The following is a 19,002-nucleotide window of genomic DNA, read 5'->3' on the forward strand; positions in this document are numbered from 1 at the left end:
CAATTTTAGAGCAAGTTTTGGAAGAAAACAGCCAGTTATGTGGTTAAATGGTATATCTGTTCATTTATTGGTTAGAGCTAGTCTCTGATAGAAATTTACTGTAGTCGCACTTTACATTCAGACCCATTGATATTAGGCTGAGGATGCATTAAGGGGGGATAGACTCTGCACCTTCTACCTCGGTGCATGTCCCTGTGAATGAGCAAGAGACATCATTCACACAGGTTAGGCATATTAGATACAGTCTTCTAGTAAGTGTATATAACCAACACATGAACATAGATATATTCATTAATTATTGAAAAGATCTTATGGGTCTTGACATTTAATTATTTCTAATACATTCAACAAAGGTGAACATATCCTTTACTGTCCCCAGTATATACTGAGGACTCTTTACTATTCGCAAAATAAAAATAATCTAGTTAACTGGAACAGAAACACATGTGCTTATATAGGGGTAAATGAGATGAAGATTGCCTAATATTGTGGATTAGATACAGTTGATTCTAAAACAGACATTCATATAGTTTGAATCTGAAAACCTTTTTGAAAAAATGTATTGTGACCAAGTTGTCTCCCATAGTTCGGAGGCTCTCTATTACAATACAGTAATGTCCATCTGCAGGCTTGTGTACGTCTGTGTGGACATTCACTTTATTGCTCACAAGAAGTTTTTCCTATCCAGGAAAAGTATAATTTAGTTCTGGTTATTTAGTTTACATCAATCTAGCAGTTATACAAATTATACATGTGAGTATTTTAATGAAATAATTACAGTAATATTCAGAAAGGAGGAGAAAGGTAAAATCACAAAGAACCGATGGATTATTCTATTAAACAAACAGCCAGTCACATAATATCAATTGTACCATTCTCGCTCTATCCTTTCTAACTATGGGATAGAATGACGTAGACTGTGTACCCAACATAGTGCAAGGGTTTATTGGAAGATGCCACAATCTAAAACTATAACGTTATGTGCCCTTATTATATTCATTCCACTAGGTTCTGCACTGATGCTTTCAAAATGGTGCAAATTGTCTTTAAAAAGTAAGGTTAACTGAGTGTCATGTCACCTTGGTGTGTTTGCGAGTTGGTCCGTGGTGTGTCATTGCCAATGACAGCGGGGTTACTAAAAATAATAGGACAGTGCCAGCAGGACTCCCTTCAGCCAATCAGCAGTAGAAGGGGAGAAGAGTGTGCCTTCTCTCCCCGTGATCCAGGAAGCATTCTGGCCAATCAGTAGAGCAAGTAGAATGAGAGTGTGCCTTCCTTCCCACTAACCCCCTGATCCAGGATGAGTTCTGGCCAATCAACAGAGAAAGCGGAGGAGAGTGTGCTTTCATGCTCTCCCCATGATCCAGGATGAATTCTGGCCAATCAGCAGAGCAATTGGAGGAGAGTGTGCTTTCACGCTTTCCCCTGGTCCAGGATGAATTCTGGCCAATCAGCAAAGCAAGCGGAGGAGAGTGTCCTTTCCCGCTCTCTCCCCTGTTCCACTTGATACTGAGCTGGTTTGTCAAGACAAAGGGTCTCATTCAGACCCGCTCGTGAGTGCAGGACGCTCGCAAGCGGGTCGATGGTACCCAAATGCGCACGACGGAGGCTGCTCCATCGTGCGCATGCGCGAGACCCGGCGAGCGACGGGGAAGCCGTAGCTCGGGGTCTCGCACCAAAGGGGACGTGCTGTCGATGGAGAGTGACAGCACACCCCCTTTGGTGGCCGTGCCGGGGCGTGGCTGCCCAGACGGAGGCATTCCGATGGGAACGCCTACCGTCTGGGTCCGGCCCCACTGACATCACTAGTGATGTCAGTGGGAGTGATTTTGGCTCTGATAGAGCCAAAATCACTCCAGGACTTGCAGCAGCGAGACCCTACTGCAGGGTCTCGTCGCAAGCCCGATGGTCGCGATGGTCTTGACCATCGCGACCATCATCATGGACGCTCGCATAAGCTGTGGGTGGTTACCCACAGCTATGCGAGCGTCCAGGAGGACGCACCAAGAAAAAAAAAAAAAAACGCCCTGATTCAGAGCGGGCGCTCGTTCAGAGCACCGGCTCTGAATCAGGCCCAAAGTCCCATCAGCCTGCTGGCTTGCTGCAGCATCAAAGATGAGCCAGGATCAGGCAAAATGTATTGAATCAACCAGATAGATCAATAATCAATATAATATAATTGCACTTGAAGAAAATAGTGTAAATGTGCAATGCAAACAGACATTTATATCATTGGAGGAATATAAAATTTGCAATATATATAGTTTTGCATTAAAGATCCTAAACATAAACTGAAGATGCAGCAAAACTTGTAATCTGAACAAAGTGCAGCTAAATTTCTATGCAGACAAAAGTTATCTGACTGAGGGTGTGATGCAATATACAGTATGGTATTTGTGTGCAGTATCCCAATCAAACGCAGCTTAATTCACAGATGAATAATCCAAAGTGTTGAAAAGATAGAACTGCATATATTATTATGATAGTAATTATGGACATTATTATTATTATTATTATTATTATTATTATTATTATTATTATTATTATTATTATTATTATTAACAGTTACTTTCATAGGGCCAGCATATTTAATTGCAATTTAAGATTGGGAACAAACAGTAATAAAACAAGACTGGGTGTAAAAGACAGTCATTGAGGTAAGAGGGCCCTGCTCGAAAGCTTACATTCTGTATGGAAATAGGTATTAATGCACAAGGATAGGTGCTACCAATTGTATATTGGTTCAGCCAGATTGCAGAGTTTCTTGGTGGGCTGTAAGGTCCAGTCACACAAGAATGTTGGCTTAGGGTTAGGAGGATGTGAAAGTGAAGAAACAAAATATGTGAGGTTATGTGTGTACTCTATAGAGGGGATGTAATTAGATAAGGAAGTCATGAAGGTTATGTGGGCGGTTCTGGAATCTGATAAGCTTGTCTGAAGAGGTGAGTTTTAAGTGACCACTTGAAAGTTTGGAGACTAGATGAAAGTATTATTGTGCATGAGGGGGCACTTCACAGAGTGAGTACAGCCCAAAAATAGTCCTGTTACCCTGAATGGTAGCAGGTAAAGAGTGTGGATGTAGAGTGGACATTAATATGCACCTGGCAAATATACTTGGCAGGACTGTAGAAATGTGTATATGATCTGTTGGGTAATCAAGTTCCTTGCGAGTGGCCAGCTCTCGTTCAGTTATATCGTGTCCCAAAGGAAAAAGCTCAAGGGGAGATGTAGGAAACAGAGTACAAGCGGAGAAATTGCCCATAGTAAACTATTTTGGAAAGAGCTGATTGAATAGCATAGCTATAGTATGGGTTCTTTAAAAGTGACTGTAAGTCTTAGGGGCCAATTCATCATCACTTATTATTCACAATCAGGTGAAAATTAAAATTTTCACATACTTTTGTAAAAAATAAGTGTCAGGGCTATTCATCAAGTTCCGAAAAAGCATTTTTTTCAGAACTTGATGATGTTACTGAACGCCACTCTAAGATGGTGTTCAGCCCCCGATAATCTTCACAGGCTGCTGTTTACATGGCAGCCTGTAAAGATTTACATGCCAGCCACAGCAGAGGGAACTATTTAGATCCTTCTTGCTGTGTCTGCACTGCAATGCAGACATGTGGCCACACTCACTTGCTGAAGAAGACCCAAGAGATAGGTGAGAGGGAGCTAGAGGGGAAGGTGGGTGACTGACGATTTTGTCAGTCCTGGGCCCTACAATTTCTGATGGCAGCCCTGCCTATGATACACCACCTTCAGTGTTTTGTCTTTGCACATTCATGTACACTTACATTTCTCAAACCATGTATGGTAGGACCAGTTACTTTGGTCTTTATGTTACTGTACATACAGCCATCCTCTACAATCTACAGTATGATAAGAAATAGAACCTTTGTGGGTCATTACTCCACCAAAAACTGACATCCTTGCACATATGTCACAATGACTAATTATGCTCTTTGTTTGAAATTAAACGAGGACTTTCCAATCTGCGGTCTTTATAAATGAAATCTATACTAAAGTACTTTGCATTACAAATTAAGTAACTCACTTTGAATTGAATTTTTCATGTTTTTCAAGGTTGTTAATCATATACTAAGAATGAGAACATGTAGGGCATCGCCAATAGATTAATTTCATGAAGCTTTTCGATAAGGATAATAGCCTTATCTTTTTTACAATTAATCATATTTACTGTTCCTTGATTTATGAAAGCAGCAATCTTATTAATGTCAGCATGCTTTATTACATTAAAGGATTTTTAAAATCGAAAATAGATAAATAATCTATGGCACAAGATGTAATATGCTACTTCTTATTTCACATTATTGACAATTACTTGACATATTGATGAGATTATGAGATTATGGGTCACAGAATTGAATGCATTAGAGGGTTTTTTTTTGTAAAACAAGAATGTCAGTGTAGAATAAGGATTTACACTTGCATTCATATGTAGTTTTGGATACATGTTACTCTTATGACTACCTAGTTAACTGATTTATATAAAGAAAAATATTTATATAAATGTATTTCTTATTTTAAAACTTCCCTTTGTCACAAGTGAAACATGTTGGGTGTTGATTGATCTCTAATTGATTAACTGGACATTTCCCAGCACATACCAGGAAAAGGCACTCAAACTTGAGTGTGGTTCGATGACTGTGGGCCCCAAGGAGAAGGCTCAGTGATAAGCAAATTGACAATTTTTTTTTTATTGTGACGCTTTTTAATCCATTTCTTTTTTATTATAAAACATCAATTTACTATGCTTTTTTGGTGCATGGGTGAAATTTCTGGAGAAATAACATTGGTTCCAAGAGGAGGAAAATATCCCAAGTGGAGACGCCAACATTAAGGATACTTCAGATAAGCAATTATTCAAGTTTTTATTATGTGCATAGAATATATTTTATAATTGATTACGGGAAGTTTCCAGTGCCCTCTTGGTGTGTGTATGATGCCAGGTGCAGATAAGCCGGTTTGAGAGGTGTAGTGTACCATCTTTTTCTTAAAATTTTGCATCTTATTAGCCTTACAGATGCAGCGAAACACCACTGGCAGTGTATAAGAGATGTTGAGCTGTGACCTGTGAATTCCCACATGCAAATTTGTTTTACACACATAGAAAGTCACAGATGAAGCACAACAGTATTTGGTGTGAGGAAAAGCCTCGGCCACTGCTTGGTAGCACTTCGTATACAGATTAAGAGCCGTATTCAATTTGAGCGGACCCGCAATACTTTTCCGCCTCCCGGACTTTTCGCCTACATCGCGTGTTTTGCAGGCGGAAAAGTATCGCACGCGTGTCCGCTTATCCCCGTATTCAATTTGAAAACGGGAACCGGCGAAACTTAAACAAGCGGAAAGTACTGTCAGATTTGGGGAAATCAGCCTGACACCCCCCAAAAGATGCTCTGACATGGGGGTTAGCTATGGTACCCCCCGATTTGGCTTGCTGAAGGTATTTGTTTTTTATAAACAGGCTCAAAAGCTGCTAAATAGCGTTTTTGTATAAGTGGTGCAGAATAGTATTCTGGAGTTTTTATTACAGAAAATAACTTATCCCAGTAAATTTGGGGTACTTGAAAATGTGGGCCAGCATATTTTAAAGTTGTTAAAGCGAAGTTGAAAAAATCATGAAAAATCCACCATCCGCAAGCACCTGCAATGAAAAAAAACACATGGGGTATAATTGGGGACCCCCCCATAGTCTAGTTCGCTAGTTTTTAACTTTGTCCCCCCCAAGTTTTTTTTTTTTTTTTCGCCCCAAATTCAAAGTGATTTTTTTGGGGTCTTCTTAATTATTTTTTTTTACATTTTTGGATGCAGTTTACCTTTGGGGGACTGTCTGAAGGCTGCATGGGGTTACCGCAACATTGCACCCCAAAACCCCAATTCTGCACTTTTTTCCGCCTGCTATTCATAGGCAAAACTTTTCTGACTATTACATTGCATTGACTTTCCACCTAGGCGTAAAGTCTTTCAAATTGAATATGGCAATACTTTTCCGCCTGGCGAAATGATGTAATCGGCGAAACTTTTCCGCGGATTCCAGCTTTTCTCCTCAAATTGAATACGGGCCTAAAACTCATTCGCATACAAATGTACAAATGTTGCATGTCAAACTGATCAGTGCTTAGCAAAGTAGTTTTGTCACTCCCAGAAGATTTATTTATGTGAATAAGATGCACATTTTCAGAGAGAAAGACACTTGGCACAGCCAAGTTGTCCAGTCCCTGGAGCGCTGAGAGGGTCTGTTTGGCATGACTGAAGCCACATTGTATGAGGACATGTGAAATGTTATAAAAGTTAAGAACGGCACTGTGGAAAAAAACAACCAAAATTATTAAAATATCATATGCTGTTTACATGTAAGTCATTTATGCGTATGACTTATAGCACTGTGTATGTAATTATCAGGTGCCAGATAGGATATATATATATATATATATATATATATATATATCATACATAAATAATATACAGGTATAGCATGTAGGATGTTGTATGTGTTTACTAGTTCCTCCTGAGTGCCATTCCTTTGCTATTACATGTTTATATATGCATACTCTGTGTATGTGTGTATATATATATATATACTAGGGGTGAGCGGGTTCGGATTTCTGAAATCCGAACCCCCCCGAGCACCCCCGATCCGAGTCAGGCTCGATTTTTCCCGCCTGACTCGGATCTGAAATCGAGGCAAAACGTCATCATCCCGCCTTCCGGGTCTCGCGGGTTTTGGATCCTATATAAGGTACCCACGTCTGTGCCATTTTCTCACTCGGCTGTGGACAGTGAAGAGGGAGGGTGGGAGTTAGGGCTGTGTAGTGTAGTGTAGTGTTGTAGTGTAGTGTAGTGCAGTGTAGTGTTGTGCTGTGCTGTGCTGTACTGTGCTGCTGTTGTCCATAGGGGCTGTGTCCACTCCTTTAAAGTTCATAGGGGCTGGCTGGACTGTGTTGTGCAGTCAGTTGTCCATAGGGGCTGTGTCCACTCCAAAGTCCTGTGCAGTGTCCCAGTCCTAAAGGGGTGCTGTAGTGTTGTCCAGGGGGTGCTCTGTCCATCAGGGGTTCTCCCCGCAAGTGCAAAAAAAATATATTTTTTTTTCTGTGTTTGTGAATTGTGTACACTGTGGCTGCACGTGCATCAACAAAGGAGCAGCGCCAAGCGTGCGCCTGTGTCCCATAAGTAAAAGGCCGGCTGGCTTGTCTGTTAAAGGGTGCTGTAACCCCCAAAGGGCACTCCAAACAAAATAAAAAAATATATTTTTTTGTGTTGGTGAATTGTGTGCGCAGTAGCCGCACGTGCATCAACAAAGTAGTGCCAAGCGTGCGCCTGTGTCCCATAAATAAAGAGCCGGCTGGATTGACCACTAAAGGGTGCTGTAACCCCCAAAGGGCACTCCAAACAAAATAATTTTTTTTTTTCTGTGTTTGTGAATTGTGTGCACTGTGGCTGCACGTGCATCAACAAAGAAGGAGCGCCAAGCGTGCACCTGTGTCCCATAAGTAAAGGGCCAGCTGGCTTGTCCGTTAAAGGGTGCTGTAACCCCCAAAGGGCACTCCAAACAAAATTTTAAAAAAATTCTGTGTTTTGTGAATTGTGTGCACTGTGGCTGCACGTGCATCAACAAAGGAGCAGCGCCAAGCGTGCGCCTGTGTCCCATAAGTAAAAGGCCGGCTGGCTTGTCCATTAAAGGGTGCTGTAACCCCCAAAGGGCACTCCAAACAAAATAAAAATATATTTTTTTGTGTGTTTGTGAATTGTGTGCGCAGTAGCTGCACGTGCATCAACAAAGTAGTGCCAAGCGTGCACCTGTGTCCCATAAATAAAGTGCCGGCTGTATTCACCGCTAAAGGGTGCTGTAACCCCCAAAGGGCACTCCAAACAAAATTAAAAAAATGTTTCTGTGTTTGTGAATTGTGTGCACTGTGGCTGCACGTGCATCAACAAAGGAGCAGCGCCAAGCGTGCGCCTGTGTCCCATAAGTAAAAGGCCAGCTGGCTTGTCCGTTAAAGGGTGCTGTAACCCCCAAAGGGCACTCCAAACAAAATAAAAATATATATTTTTTTGTGTTTGTGAATTGTGTGCGCAGTAGCCGCACGTGCATCAACAAAGTAGTGCCAAGCCTGCGCCTGTGTCCCATAAATAAAGGGCCGGCTGGATTGACCGCTAAAGGGTGCTGTAACCCCCAAAGGGCACTCCAAACAAAATTTAAAAAAAATTTCTGTGTTTGTGAATTGTGTGCACTGTGGCTGCACGTGCATCAACAAAGGAGCAGCGCCAAGCATGCGCCTGTGTCCCATAAGTAAAGGGCCGGCTGGCTCATTTCTTAAAGGGTGGTGTAACCCACAAAGTGCACTAGTCTCCAATAAAAATAAAAAATTACTTTCTGTGTTTGTGTGCGCCTTAGCCGCACGTATATAATGAATATAACATAAATGGAGGACCAAACTTTCTCCGATAAAAATAAAATAGGGAAATATCAAGAACCACTTCCTCCTAGTGCTGAAGCTGCTGCCACTAGTCATGACATAGACGATAACATGCCATCAATGTCGTCTGCCAAGGCCGATGCCCAATGTCATAGTAGAGGGCACATACAATCCCAAATGACAAAGTTCATGAAAATGACCTTGAAAAAAACATTTAAATCATCTGAAGAGAAACGTAAACTTGCCAATATGCCATTTACGACACGGAGTGGCAAGGAACGGCTAAGGTCTTTCCCTATGTTCATGACTAGTGGTTCAGCTTCACATGACGATAGAAGCCCTCCTCCCGCTAAAAAAATCAAATGAGTTAAGCTGGCAAAAGCACAGCGAAGAACTGTGCGTTCTAAGAAGATACCACAAATCCCCAAGGAGAGTCCAAGTGTGGTGGCGGTTGCGATGCCTGACCTTCCCAGCACTGGACGGGAAGAGGTGGCTCTTTCCACCATTTGCACGTCCCCTGCAAGTGCTGAAAGGAGCACCCACAGTCCACTTGCTGATATGCAAATTGAAGATGTCACTGTTGAAGTACAACAGGATGAGGATACTGGTGTAGCTGGCACTGAGGAGGAAGTTGGCGAGGAGGATTCTGATGGTGATGTGGTTTGTTTAAATCAGGCTCCGGGGGAGACAGTTGTTGTCCGTGGGATGAAAAAGCCCATCACGGTCATGCCTGGGCAGAAGACCAAACATTCCACCTCTTTGGTCTGGCAATATTTCTATCCAAATCCGGACAACAACTGTCTTGCCATATGTACCATATGTAAAGGTGAAATAAGTAGGGGTAGGGACGTTAACCACCTAAGAACATCCTCCCTTATACAGCACCTGCAGCGCGTTCATAAAAAGTTACTGTCAAGTTCAGAAACTTTGGCTAAGACCGTAAGCAGTCCAGGGACACCTAAATCCCTTTTTCCTGTTTTATCCAAGGAATCGGTGGATGAGGAGGATGAGGACGACATCTTGCCTCCGTAGAGCCAGTTTGTGCAGGGACACATTAATTGCCAGCTTGTTTTGTGGGGGCCCAAACGAACCAATCATTTCAGCCACAGTCATGTGGCAGACCCTTGCGCTGAAATGATTGGTTTGTTAAAGTGTGCATGTCCTATTTATATAACATAAGGGTGGGTGGGAGGGCCCAAGGACAATTCCATCTTGCACCTCTTTTTTTTCTTTGCAGTATGTACTGTTTGGGGCCTAGTTTTTCAAACTGCCATCCTGTCTGCCACTGCAGTGTCACTCCTAGTTGGGCCACGTGTTTGTGCCGCCCACTCGTGTCGCTTAGCATAGTCATCCAGCTACCTCGGTGCAATCTTTTGGCCATAAAAACAATATTGTGAGGTGTGAGATGTTCAGAATAGACTGGAAATTAGTGGAAATGAAGGTTATTGAGGTTAATAATTGCATAGGAGCAGAAAAACCCACAAATTCTGTGATTATAGCTGTTTTTATACTTTTTTAAAAAAAAATACAGATCCAAAACACAAAACCCAGAACCCAAAACACGGAAGGGTGGTTTTGGCAAAACCAATCCAGATCCAAAACACAAAGAAAGATCCAGATCCAAAACCAAAACACAAAACACGAAAAGTGGCCGGTGCACACCCCTAATATATACATATATATATACATATATATATATATTCCATAGACAAAAAACCTTACGGTTTCACATGTCCCATTAAAGCTGCTTAGACATGATCTGAAAATTCACAAAACCTACTGAATTTCTGCCACTCAAACTCCGGAAAGCAATGAAATTATGAATATCAAGGCTAATGCCTTAATAGACGTGTTCCTTGTGTAGTACAGATATGGTATGCCATGACACCATGTGGTTAACTGCAGATTCAGAACTCTCACAGAGTGAGATTGCTGTCACTCACAAAATGGTGGAGCTGCTAATTCACAAAATTGTGTGCTCATTGGAATACACACATGGAGTTTATGCAACTGAGGCCTGAGCAGTTATGTGGCACACATATCTCATTAAGTGCTAATAATCTTCCCATTCAGTCACCACAATAATCCCACTGGGTTCCAAAATCCTTCTAACTCAATACATCTATCTCATTTATTATACACATTCAGCTTCCTAATTGCTAAAACTATCATACTCTGTCTATGCATGTACACTAACTTCGCCTCCATGCTACTATAACTTCCCCAATCCCTACAGCTGTGTGTTCTCCCAACTGTGCTAGTCTGCATGCCCTCATCTCCACCAATATGTCTTTACCCATGTGCACCGCCCTGTCTTCCTGCAACCATGCCACTGTATTTCCTTCCATCTGCACCACTGCCTTGCCACCAGCCACGTCACTCTGTCTTCCCCTCATTTCTGCCACTCTTTCTTCCTCCATCTTTACCACTCTGTCCCCCCCAACCGTACCACTCTGTCTTTCCCCTTCCAACCGCACCACTCTGTCTGCCCCTCATCTCTGTCACTCTTTCTTCCTCCATCTGCACCAATCCCTATTGTTGTGTGTTCTCCCATTGTGCTAGTCTGTATTCCTCATCCACACCAATCTGTCTTTTTCTATCTGCGCTGCTCTATCTTCCAGCATCCATGCTACTCTGTATTCCTCATTCATGTGCCTCTGATCCCCCAAACCATGCCACTCTGTTTCTCCCCCCATGTGCGCCACTGTTTTCAACCCATCTGCATTACTTTGGCTTGCCCCATCTGTACTGCTCAATCTTCCCCTCTGCATGCCTTTCTGTCTGCCCCATCCACAATGCCCTGTCTTTTCCCCCCATCCATCATACTCTTATATTATCTATGCAGCTCTATATTCTGCTCAGACCTCAGTTGCATACACACATGCAGTCACAGATGCACGAATGCAGCAGTGAAATCCTTCTATGCATCTATGTTAAAAATTTAATGTGTAAAATAAAAAAGAGCCCCTTCCTGCCCCAAAGCACAACCAGCACCGGGTTTTTAACAGCCAGTTCTGGTTGTGTTTAAATACAGGGGAAAAATGACGTAGGGGTTCCCTGTACTTAAGCACAACCAGCACTGGGCTTTTCAGAACCAGTCCTGGTTGCTAAAATACAGGGGACAAATTATGTAGTGGTCCCCCGTATTCAGTGCAACCAGCACTGGGCTCTGAGCCGGCCCTGGTTCTGGAAATACAGGGGGGAAAAATGCAAAGGACTCTTTCTAGCGGGGGGTGATGCCACAGCCAGGGGAGCCCTTTCACCAGGCCCCCCAGCCGAAGCATCACCCCTGGTCGCTAGTCAGCCCAGGCCGGGGATCCCTGGGGAGCCCCCCCCCAAAAAAGGGGTCCCCCTCTCCAGGGCAGCCCAGGCTGATAGCCTGGGTCTATCCCCGGCACCCCTGGACAGTGGGTGCTGGGTTAACTGTGTAAAGTTTGGTGAAAGTAAAGTTTGAATATTGGCTTTTTGCTGTGGAACTACAGTTCCCAGCAAGCCTCCCCCGCATGCTGATACTTGGAGAACCACAAATATTAGCAAGGGGGCATTACGGACCTTCTGGTACCTGTAGTTCCACAGCAAAAGCAGAATAAAATTACAACAGAACACACACACCATAGAAAAGTAAAATTTTATTAAAACATACATGCACACTCACACATGCACACACTACTGTATCTCACATACTCACTTACGTATCCCTATAGCCAATCTGTCCAATGGAGCACCTGTAAATACCAAAACCAACAACCAGCACCGGGCTTTGAAGACCCAGTACTGGTTGTGCTAAATACAGGAGACAAATAACGTAGGGGTCCCCTGTATTTAGCACAACCAGCACCAGGCTTTTCAGAACCAGTCCTGGTTACCAAAATACGGGGGACAAATGACGTAGGGGTCCCCCGTATTCAGCGCAACCAGCACTGGGCTCTGAGCTAGCCCTAGTTCTGGAAATACAGGGAAAAAATGCGTAGTGTCCTCCTGTATTTACCAGAACCAGCACCTGACTCTTTCTAGGAGGGGGGTGATACCACAGCCAGGGGAGCCCTTTCACCGGGCCCCCCAGCTGCAGCATCACCCCTGACCACTAGTCAGTCCAGGCCGGGTATCCCTGGAGAGCTGGGGACCCCCCCCAATAAAGGGGTCCCCTCTCTAGGGCACCCAAGGCTCAGGCTGATAGCCCAGGGCTATCACCAGCACCCCTGGGCTCCCCCACTCACAGCCCGTCTGCCACGGTGAGCCCACTACACCCAGACATCTGCCCATCCCCTTTACACCCTGGTCGGGAGCCGCTGGAGCAGCGCGACCCAGCCATACACCTTTGCTCCCACCTACTCAGTGGGAGCCCTTGGCAGGGTAAGGATTTGGGGAGTCAGTTTGCATCATTGCCACCACCGGGATAAGGGAGACAAGGGAGCGTGCATTTGATGAGGAGACCCTCCAGTTCCACACACCATGTTATCAGCGGTATCATTAGACACAATACACCTGCTGAGGAATCGTTTCTGGCCCTGAGCTACGTATGCTGACTATATTCAATAGACTGCCTTGTTTGCAATCTTCATATTTATATTGTGACATTGGGACTATCCATATTTGGTTGCAACATTGAGTCCAAGCCAGCAGTTATACATTGTGTCTGAGCTTTAACAACTGCATTTATTCAGCCACAGGTTTGCATATCCCATGTGTGATGATACATTTGTTTTAATATTATTGAAGTGCAGTTCATTCATTTATATGTTTAATAAATGTATATGTTATATCAATATCGTATAGTTATGTGATTTATGTATTGACACCAGCGCAGACACCTTCTTTCTATTTTATACATGTTTTGTGAGGGTATTCTGCAGTGTCTATACTAGACAGTATTTGAACAGGAAGCACACCATTTTTTTTTTACTCTTATAGTGTTGACATACTTCCATGTTTTGGTGTAAACACTGTATATAATCTTATACTGCACACCAAAAAACATTAATATATCATATACATGCAGCTCCTTCAACTGAAGAAGCATAACTGGTACAGGGAGGTGTTATTTAAGTACAATAAGTGCATGTATATGTAACATACCTAATAGAGATGTGACCTAAAGCTTATTGTAAAAATTGTGTGTTTACTTATATATGCTCTTTTTGTATGATGGGTAGTAGGCTTATGACTCTGTGCTCATTATATATGGAACTGCTGAATGGCAAACTTGCCAGTCCAGGTAACTCAATATTATTTATTACCTAGGCGCACACAGCACAGGGTGATTGATAAGAGCTTGGCAGTGGTAGCCTCTGGAAGGGAGGTGCACACTGATTCTCTGCCACCAAGGCAACTTATTAGCCCGTGTCAAGTTTACATTATGGCAGGGGCACTACCATCCACGTGTCAAGCACAAACGAGACACCTGTACACCACTGACCTGGCAGGTGCTCAGTCAGTAGTGGATGAAAACTTGCAAACAGCTCAGAGCCACATAAATAACTGCTTAGGCAGACACAAGCGAGACCACACTTTGTGATATAAAAGCAGGAATTATCCAAAAAACATGGGGGACATGTATCAAACCTTAGAGCGAGAAAAGTTGGAGAGATATAGGACCTCATTCAGAGTTGGTCGTTGCGGCCACACGGTTGTAAGGGAAAAGGGGCCGGATATGTAAATGATGCACTCGCAAGTTGCGTCTTTAAGATCGGATCGTTAGCTGGCCGACCAAGGGGAGGATGCGGTCATAAGACAAAAAATACGCCCCCTTCTCGTACGCATTACACATCATCTCCGGCCATATAAGGATTAATCGAGACCATCAGTAACCATCGGAACTGGTCGTAGAGCTTAAGGTTGACCATACCCTCTCTTAAGCACTACGATCAGATCAGTGTACAAACCACCCATGTCACGTGTGCCATGACACTACTTTGTTAATTATGCACTCCCATAAAACGCAGTTCGTATAATTAGGCACGCCTGCGTTCGGATCTCCACTCCCCCGTTTCAAAGCACCTTCCCCTGTTACCACCCACAAACGCCTCATTCTGTCACTCAAACTACCGACCTGGCTGTGTTCAAGGAGAGAGAAATTTCTGATCATAGCAGCTAGTTTGCGCACGCGCATTGCGAACTTTACGCATCTGCAGTTTAGCGAACATCGGTGGCGTACGACCGTGCGGCCGCAACAACCGACTCTGAATGAGGTCCATAGTACCCACCAATCAGCTTTTAACTGTCATTATACAGGTTGTGTTTGAAAAATGACAAGTAGGAGCATTTTGGTTGTTACTTTATCTCACACCAAGCTCTTTGGGTCTGGGGAAGAGTAAGAACCAAAACAGCACTCTACATTTAGGGCCTGATTCAGACCCGGTCGCAAGCGCTGAGCGCACGCAACCGGGTTGATGGTGGCCCAGAGCGCATGCGCACGACGGAGCCGGCTCCGTCGTGCGCATGCGCGAGACCCGGATAGCGACGGACAAGCCGTCGCTCCAGGTCTCGCACCAAAAAGGGCGTGCTGTCGATGTTGAGTGACAGCACGCCCCCTTTGGTGGGCAGGCCGGGGGGGTGGCTGCCCAGACAGGTGTACCCATGAGAACGCCTACCGTCTGGGGCCTGCCCCACTGACATCACAAGTGATGTCAGTAGGAGAGCTTTCGGCTCTGTTTGAGCCAAAAGCTCTCTGGGGCTTGCGGCCACGAGACCCTACCACAAGGGTCTCGTCGCAAACCAGATCGCGACCATCTTCCTGACCGCTCGCTATAGCTGTGGGTGGTCACAGCTATAAAAAGACCGGCCCAGATTCAGAGCGAGCGCTCTGTCAGAGCGACCGGCTCTGAATCAGGGCCTTAGGGGGTCATTTAGACCCGGTCGTTAGCGCCGATGCGCCCCCAATAGAGCATGCGCACGCCAGCGCTGTCGTGCGCATGCGTGAGACCCGCTATGACCGACAGCGCCGGTCGTAGCGTTGTCTCGACCCAAAGGGGGCGAGCTGTCGATGTTGATTGACAGCTCGCCCCGTTTGGAAGGTGGGCCGGGGGGGTGGCAGCCCAAACGGAGGCGTTCCTATGGGAACGGCTGCCGTTTGGGGGAAGCCCCACTGACGTTACTAGTGATGTCAGTGGAGAGCTTCCGACTCAGACAGAGCCAGAAGCTCTCCGGGGCTTACGACAAGGGAGACCCTACCCTAGGGTCTCGTCGTAAGCCCCGATGGTCGCGATGGTCTCTGACCATCGCGACCATCACCGGAGCGGCCGTTAGAGCTGTGGGTGTTAACCCACAGCCTAACGACCGCAACAGAGCCGGGCGGTCAGGATGCAAGTGGCCGCCCGGTTTCTGAGCGACCGCTTGCATCCTCCGACCGCCTCTGAATGAGGCCCTTAGTCCTTAGTAACATTATAAACATTAGTGGCCTTATTCAGTATAGGACGCTGTGATGTTCATTTGTGCATATTTTGTTGATATTCCTTCTGCGAATTTTACATATACAAATCCTTCACTTGTGTACATTTGTGTACCTGCATGTGCAAGGAATGAGACGGCCACTTTAAGAGTCCATAAACGCTCAAATGCCGTTTAGGATGTCTAAGCCGTAACCTCAACCGTATGGCAGGCACAGATTCTCGCGATGACACCTAGTGCGGGGAGGGATGCCTTGTGCGTGGCGAAGCTCCACATGCACCAAAAAGGGGGCATGCTTTGGGTATGGGGGCTTGGCCTCGCAGCCCGAACCCAGTGCCCGGCCCGTGTAGATTATAGAGAGTGGTGGGGGGTGCCAGGGGGGGCGGGCAGTGCAGGCTCCCTCACTGTGCCCGGCTCCTGTCACTGAGGGGAAGACTGCACCTTGGTGTTAACCATCAGCTGGTGACACCCAGGTGCGACCCGCGCCCCCCTTGTGACGCCACTGCTCCTCTGTACATGTATGCAACCAACCACTAACAGCAACATGCCTAAAACACTCACATAACACGCCCATAAGATGGACTATCCCCATGTGTCCAGTGGCAAAACAAGAGAGTGGTGGGCCCAGGTGCAAGAATATGCTTTGGGCCCCCCCCCATCCATTCCTGGCACCCCAACATTTCTTCACCACCCCTCACTGTCCCCCCCAGTCATTAAATCCTGTCCGTCCAGCCCATGTGTCAGCCTCGATTCTCCCCCCCCCAGCCCCAGCGTGTCAGCCTCAATTCTCCCCCCCCAGCCCCAGCGTGTCAGCCTCATTCTTGCCCCCCCCAGCCCCAGCGTGTCAGCCTCATTCTGCCCCCCCCTGCCCCAGCGTGTCAGCCTCATTCTAACCCCCCAGCCCCAGCGTGTCAGCCTCATTCTCCCCCCACAGCCCCAACGTGTCAGCCTCATTCCACCCCACAGCCCCAACGTGTCAGCCTCATTCTCTCCCCTAGCCCCAGCGTGTCAGCCTCATTCTCTACCCCAGCCCCAGCATGTCAGCCTCATTCTCTCCCCCAGCCCCAGCATGTCAGCCTCATTCTCTCCCCCAGCCCCTGTGTGTCAGCTACTCCCCCCCAGCATGTCATCCTCTACCCCCACAGCCAAAGTGTCTCAGCCTTCCCCCTCCCCCAGCGTGTCTCAGGCTCTCCCCCCCAGTGTCTCAGCCTTCACCCTCCCCCAGCGTCTCAGCCTCTCCCCCCAGCATGTCTCAGCCTTCCCCCTCCCCCAGCTTGTCTCAGCCTCTCCCCCACAGCGTATCTCAGCCTCTCCCCTCCCCCAGCGTGTCTCAGCCTCTCCCCTCCCCCAGCGTGTCTCAGCCTCTCCCCTCCCCCAGTGTGTTTCAGCCTCTCCCCCCAGCATGTCTCCCCCCCAGCGTCTCAGCCTTCCTCTCCCCCAGCGTGTCTCAGCCTCCCCCCCAGCGTGTCTCAGCCTTCCGCCCCCCCAGCGTGTCTCAGCCTTCCTCCCCCCCCAGCGTGTCTCAGCCTTCCTCTCCCCATCATGTCTCAGCCTTCCTCCCCCCCAGCGTGTCTCAGCCTTCCTCCCCCCAGCGTGTCTCAGCCTTCCTCCCTCCCAGCATGTCTCAGCCTTCCTCCCCCCAAGCGTGTCTCAGCCTTCCTCTCCCCCCAGCGTGTCTCAGCCTCTCCCCCAGCGTCTCAGCCTTCCCCCAGCGTGTCTCAGCCTTCCTCCCCCCCAGCGTGTCTCAGCCTTCCTCCCCCCCAGCGTGTCTCAGCCCTCCTCGCCCCCCCAGCGTGTCTCAGCCTTCCTCCCCCACAGCGTGTCTCAGCCTTCCTCCCCCCCAGCGTGTCTCAGCCTTCCTCCCCCCCAGTGTGTCTCAGCCTTCCTCCCCCCCCAGTGTGTCTCAGCCTTCCTCCTCCCCCAGTGTGTCTCAGCCTTGCTCCCCCCCAGCGTGTCTCAGCCTTCCTCCCCCCAGCCCATACCACCGCAGCCGGCTTACTTACCTTGTTTCCTTGGCCGCTTCTCTTCCTCGCTGCTCCTCTCGATACGAGGCTCCGCTTCATCCTCTCCCTCCAGCAGCCCGGCCCCTTGTTATGACAATGCGCACGTGACATCATGACGTCACGTGCACCGCGTCATTACAAGGGGCCGGGCTGTGGTGAGTGTCAGACTGTCATGTTGGAGCCGGAGCGGCTGAAGTGGGCCCGCTCCGGTTCCAACCATTTACTTATTGGGGACCGGGTCGGCGGGCAGCGACGCTGTTGGATGCAGGCGGCCATGGGCCCCTGCACCACAGCGGGCCCCGATGCAAGGCACCGGCTGCACCGCCGCTAGTTCCGCCCCTGCATGTGTCGGTTTAGCCACCTCCCTGTCACTGCTCAGGAACATCCAATACATTTTTAAATATTTCTGAGACCATGTATCTCCTGTCAGCCTCAATTGCAACCGTGTATACAGATCGGCCGATGGTGAGAACTGCGCATGCGTATGCATTACAGTGCAAGTGTGCAGGACAGCATTGCGATAGCACTGCGATCACGCATGCAGATAAAAAGCCATTACAGAGTGAGTGACAGGACATCAGCATTTGGGCGTGGTGACAGGGGGAGTGATCGGAGAAACGCAGACGTGCCTGTCTGTTTATACGCCGGTTCCTGTGTGTGCATAAATTAGCCACTGCAACGGCATAAGCAGCTTCAGTACTCACTGCGATAAGACCTGCAATTTCTGAAACAGGTCAGACCTGCTGTAATTGTGCGTGATAGTCCAATGTTACTCCCATGTTACCGATGGACTGCGAGGTATTACGGATGTGAGAAAGCGGTAGTGGGCACTTCTATGCTGGCAGAGTGGTTGCAAACATTAACATAGTTTTGCAGCAGAACTGCGTGTGTAATCACAGCTGCGATCGCAATAGCTGGAATCACTGTGTAAATGTCACGTTATTGTGAGTGCTATTAAATTTCATGAATAGAAAGTAACTGGTTCCACTGGGAACACTAGGGCTAAATGATAGTGCTACTATAGAAGGCTGGAGGGTATAGCATAAAGACGTGTATTTCTTAATACGATATTTAATTAATTTAATTGTTTAATTAGTTTAATGATATCAAACTAAACAAAGTGCTATCTATGTGGACAGTCTGACTGTGTTCCCAAATTTGGAACAACTTAGCTG

At 46.7% G+C, this 19,002-nt stretch overlaps 1 protein-coding gene across 4 annotated transcripts in view; it reads right to left on the reverse strand.

Moving 5' to 3' along the window:
* The window catches only part of KCNIP1 (potassium voltage-gated channel interacting protein 1), a 557,205-nt gene that overhangs the window by 74,793 nt on the left and 463,410 nt on the right, over positions 1 to 19,002 (reverse strand). The gene's annotated exons all lie outside the window — the stretch shown is intronic.

The sequence above is a fragment of the Taudactylus pleione genome, unplaced genomic scaffold (assembly GCF_031769625.1).
Source record: "Taudactylus pleione unplaced genomic scaffold, aTauple2 ptg000864l, whole genome shotgun sequence".
In the NCBI taxonomy this organism is placed as follows: domain Eukaryota; kingdom Metazoa; phylum Chordata; class Amphibia; order Anura; family Myobatrachidae; genus Taudactylus; species Taudactylus pleione.